This window comes from Agrilus planipennis, unplaced genomic scaffold, assembly GCF_000699045.2.
Source record: "Agrilus planipennis isolate EAB-ADULT unplaced genomic scaffold, Apla_2.0 scaffold141, whole genome shotgun sequence".
NCBI classification, from domain to species: Eukaryota; Metazoa; Arthropoda; class Insecta; order Coleoptera; family Buprestidae; genus Agrilus; species Agrilus planipennis.
Window position 1 is genome coordinate 473,705 of NW_020438903.1, and position 5,381 is coordinate 479,085.

The 5,381-nt window shown below is 34.5% G+C and overlaps 1 protein-coding gene and 1 long non-coding RNA gene across 2 annotated transcripts in view; both read right to left on the minus strand.

Moving 5' to 3' along the window:
- The window catches only part of LOC108736939 (semaphorin-1A), a 509,066-nt gene that overhangs the window by 329,900 nt on the left and 173,785 nt on the right, over positions 1-5,381 (minus strand). The window lies entirely within an intron of this gene.
- On the minus strand, positions 675-1,915 carry LOC108736951. Its single transcript, XR_001937792.1, has 2 exons — positions 1,739-1,915; positions 675-733 (listed from the first exon to the last, which is right to left on the minus strand). It is a non-coding gene; the product is annotated as an uncharacterized LOC108736951 (long non-coding RNA).

Sequence of the window (5,381 nt, forward strand, 5' to 3'; positions counted from 1 at the left end):
CGAATGATGAGGATACCGTGGATAGAGAAGGTTAGAAATGAAGAGGTATTAGAAAGAATAGGAGAACAGAGGACTCTATGGAAGTCAATAAGAAATAGGAGAGATAGGTTAGTAGGACACCTTTTCAAACATGAAGGGCTAGTCAGACTCATATTAGAGGCAAAAACAAGAGTTAAGAGGAGTAGAGATAGACCTAGATTAGATTATTGTTGGCAAATAGTTAAAAATATGGAAAGTTCTAGTTTTATGGAAATGAGAAGATTAGCTCAGGATAGGAAAGAGTGGAGGTACGTGTCCAACCAGTCTTAGGACTGATGACCTTATTATGATGATAATGACCTATACGTATAGCATAGGCCAACGTGGATCAGAAAACTGACTCCACTGATATCGTTTCCGACGTACACCACAGCACGTTTGGATTTTGAAAATCTTACAAAGTCATATTATAGCTTACTTTTTAGTTCAATATTATAAGGAATTTCTTATTACATTAATAAGCCTCGTTATAGTTTGATTTACATGCGTTGGCAGCACTAAATACATACGTTAATTAATAATAAATAATTAATTTGATGGTAAAGTAGCTGCTTTTACAGTAACATGTACATATACATAAACTTATTACGTACCTACGTATTATGTAAAGTCGGTTCAATAACATTCTATTGTTACCTTATAAACATGAAGCTCAACGAAGCCTAGAGAAATCCAGAAGACTGAAAACACTCACCTGTAACAAAAAAATTATATTAATATTAAATGGCTAATTGAAACGCAAAAAAATGATACACATTTAAACTTAAATAGGTAATACATCTAAATACAAGTCTGTTTGTGTATACATACCTACACAATGCGAATTGATAAATTAATAATACAGTAGTAATTACTGAATCAATTACCCTGATGGATTAAAGCTTTATCCGTACTGAATTATACAAAGAGAACTTGACATGTAATCACATGTCTACCGATCAAACTATTGTGTAATCAACTTCGAAGCGATCTTTATTTGGCGATTATTTAATGTAATTATTTATTAATTGAGTCGCAAAATGATTTAATACAAAATAAAATAAGAGTAAAACTAAATTGGTAACCCTTTGCTAGAGTATGATTTACACATTACCTTCCTCAGATTTTCAGATATTAAATGAGCAGTTTTTTGGAATGTATTTTTTACTTTTGCTAACAAAAGCCCATTTATTAAATATTATTGGTAATACTGCTAATACTGCATTGTTTTGTGATTCGGGCCTAAATACCGCCGTGGTTGGAGATGCTTTTAGAACTTTAGGCCTTTAAACCAGAATCAGAACAGTAAAACGCGACCTGTAGTGACCATTAGTATTTACTGATACAACTTCTACTTGTTTTTTTAATTGAAATGAGACTTATTGAAAGGACAGTATGAAAGTTTTGGGATTAAGAATAAACTTGTAAAGTTAGCCAAATCTGCTAAGTTAGGGAGACAGAAAAATTATACGAAGATCCGCACATAGAGAAGACGCTGAGAATATTTTATCAGTAATTATAAGTAGTGCCAGTCAAGGATTCATCCTTTTTCAACTCAAGAATGTCATTATTATATACATTATTCGATTAATAATAGTGAAATTCGTTCAATGCCATACAATGCTTCACTTGTGAAGACGTTGGCTTTGAATGACGCATTACGTTCTTTACAGTGAAAAATGGAGAAAAATGAGAAAAAATAAACCAAAAAGAGACTTACCCCATGTACTACAAAACCTGTTCACGGCTAATAAATGTGGCATTATCAACGCGAGACGGTTAGACAAGGTGCATATTGAGACGCGTAAGACACAAAATGGCACAAGACTCGACACAAGCACGGTTTGTAGACCATTTAAGCGGCGTTGTGGCCGAAATGCAGTTTCCCATGCGCGAGTTGACAGACTTACGATTAGCCTCAAGTTGAGACGCGTTCAAGCGACTTAACCTGACTTGAGACAAGTGAATACGCCTACGTGTTGCGCGGCGATGCGCGTATTACGAAACAGTGTGTGGTCGTCTCTTGAGGCATTTTCCGACTAACGTGAAAAAACTACGTTAATTCATAATTACCCTTTTTTGTAACATTTTTAATAAATTAGAAAAAGGGTACTTCTTGGACTTTCACAAACGCAGGACAACCTGTAAAGCTACATTTCCACAGAATGAATGATATTTCTTGTAGAAGCAAGTATANCCAAAAACTACTGCGTAGAATTAATTGGAATTTTTCACACACAAGCCTTGCTATATGAGCTCTCAAAGCATATAAAAATTATACGACTTAAACGTGAAGTTGGGTGCAAAAGAATACAATTAAATCCTCTGTCGGGAAAAAACGAAATGACTTTCTGAACAACCCAATATAAATAAACATAACGTTGATATTTTCAGCAGTAATTGATACCAATAACAGCACACTTGAGGACTTCAGTATTGTAATTTTAGTGGATAAAATGGTCATTTTTTCCGTGCAGTACTGACTGTTATCTTTTTATAGTTTACTTTTACTGGACTGTTAACGTTTATTTTTGTATTCATGTTATTATCAGTTAATTGTACATATAATGTTATAAATACTGCCAGTGACTGTATATATCATAGTATCTACCTAATATTTCCCGCTTAGGTATACGTAAACATAAATGTGTATGTATATACATTAGCACAGAGCCATGTATGTTCAGCTAATGTATTCGGCTTCCATTTTTTTTTAAGATAAAAAATCGAGGGCACATTACTCCCCTCATGATAACTTTTGATTAATAACTCTGTAGGGTGTGCTGCAAATGATAATTTACCTTTCCTGTATGCATAAGTGCCTATTTTTTATGCATACATTTGCCTAAACTTTATTATTATCTGTGAAACAGCTGATAAATTTAAATACAAAAACCAGAACGTTAATAGTGTTTTAGATATGATAAAGGAAAAATAAGAGAAATGGTAAACAAAACAAAAATGAAACTTGCGTGATGATTTTATAGAACCTAACAAACAAAAGGAGTGATACTATGTTCCTAGTCACACTAACGAGTTCGTTTAAAAAAGATTTTCTATTCATTTTTATTAATTTCTAGTTTGTGTTCATAGAAACTCAGAGGGAAGATTATTGTACTTCTAATTCATCCTGAAGTAAGCGTCAGCCGCGCATCATTTGCGCGAGCGGGCAGATATCGTACAGTTCCGTCTCGTAGCGAAGTAGCTAATAAGTCTTAAATAAAATAAGACAGCGTAATGTGTCCGGTCTTTGGCCAATTTAATGATTAAAAAAAAAATCAAAGTATTATCAATCCCGATCAGTACTGCTTTTGCGAAAATGGGTATGTTACAGACCAACGAGCTGTATTGTTATTATCATTTTCCAGTCTTCTCAGTTTTCACTAGTCAATTTCCAGGAAATGAAGACGGATTGATGCTAAAGAATCTCAATGACACTTTTTTGGGTGCACTGTCGACATCAATTTACTGTTATTAAATTATGTTTGGGGCTATCAGTACATTTTGTCCTGAAATAAGATTGGGGGTATGATAGCAGTGTTATGAAATGTGCGTACTATTCGACATGCATCAAGCATTACTGATTTTTGAAGACTGATGTATGTTAGTTCATGAAGTTTCAATTTGACTATGCTAGCATGCAATGTTATTCGTATAACGCCTATTGAAAAAATTAATATTGAAAGAATTCGAACTGTGTTTTGATCCCATATTTTTTTTTACCTTCGGCTAAAGGTATATATTCTTGAATTTTGTCAATATGTTTCTTTTTAAGATTTTCAGTGTTTTGTAAAGCAACATCTATGACGATAGATAGGTTGTTTTGGTTTCATTAATGTTTAACGTGATGTCAGGTCTGTTATGATTGGTTGTTCTGGCTGTAGGTAATTACGTCTACATTAGAGATGGGCCGGGTCGGATCGGGTATCCGGTGGAAGCGGCACTTTCTTTAGAACCAGCCGGATACCGGATAATGGCTACCGGAGAAAAAAGAAACAACAAACACTTAATAAGGATAACAGAAAACGTACCTTGTGAAAATTGGTAATTAGGACTGTATTGGGATAGATTGTTTGTCCTAATTTACATTATATATTGATTACTGTATATTCTAAATTAGTTGTAATTTCGATATAGTTCTTCTATTTACTGTTCCTCGTGAACAAAAACAGTATGGGCGAACTGCTACAATTTCTATGGCTTTTTGGTGTAACAAGTTGTGATTAACAATAACTACGATAACGATTTTGTCACCTTGCAGACTTTTAGTGTTATACATTATAGGTTCGTCTCAACCCTCTCATTGAAATCCGTCAACCAAGAATGAAAATTTCATTCTTTCAGTGCAACGGTCGGCAACTGGCGGATCGCAGTTCACGTTCGGACCCTGGAAGGCGAAAAACTGGACCGCCAAAAATTTTTTGGAAGTATAAACTATTCAAATAAATTAATAAAAAAATATTTAGCAATCTGATTTAGGTCTACCTCTACCTTTCCTAACTCCCGTTTCTGCCTCTAATAAGTCTCTGACTAAACATTCATGCTTGAGAAGGTGTCCTACCAGCCTATCTCGCCTATTTCTTATTTACTTCTATTAAGTCTTCCATTCTCCTATTATTTCTAATGCCTCTTCATTTTTAACCTCCTCTATCCACGGTATTCTCATCATTCGCTTGTAACACCACATTTCGAACGCTTCTAACCCTTTTATTTCCGCAGCACCCTTTCGCACCCGTACATCGAACAGCCACAAAAAAATATTATAAATCGATATCTCACTCACTCTGACAACCTCTGAAGTCTCTTTTAATCGGAGGCATATGCAGGCATTTAGTGAGTAAAAATTAAAATAAAAAATTGGTAAGGACTTCGATAAAAATTTTGCGGATCCCCATTTAAAATTACCTGACGATTCCTGGTTTAGTGTTTTAACGACTTTTTTTAACAAGACTTAATGTGGTTTGGAACGTTGATGAAGATGGCATTTAATGAAAAGCCCGCCTGAAGGAAGACGTTAACCACTATCCGGCGCATCTCTAGTCTACTGGGATCCGTCAAATGGGAGGATCCTAAAAACATGGCGCCGATTAGGAAAAATTTATCGTAGTTTCTATAGTGTACCGTGCAATTTTCAAGTTTTTAAATTACGATAAAATGATAAGTATTGACACAATATGTGATTGGGTTGACACAAAGCCTCGGAAAGGAAATTTCGTTGAAGGTGAGCGTGTTTTTAATGCCAATCACATTATAAAATTCGGAAATAACAAATCCGGAAGCTAGCCTTCAAATTCCGTCAAGTTTACTGCCTACTTTTTACAAACTTCGGATTTAAAAAGTGATTCACGTTATATAATTGGTGA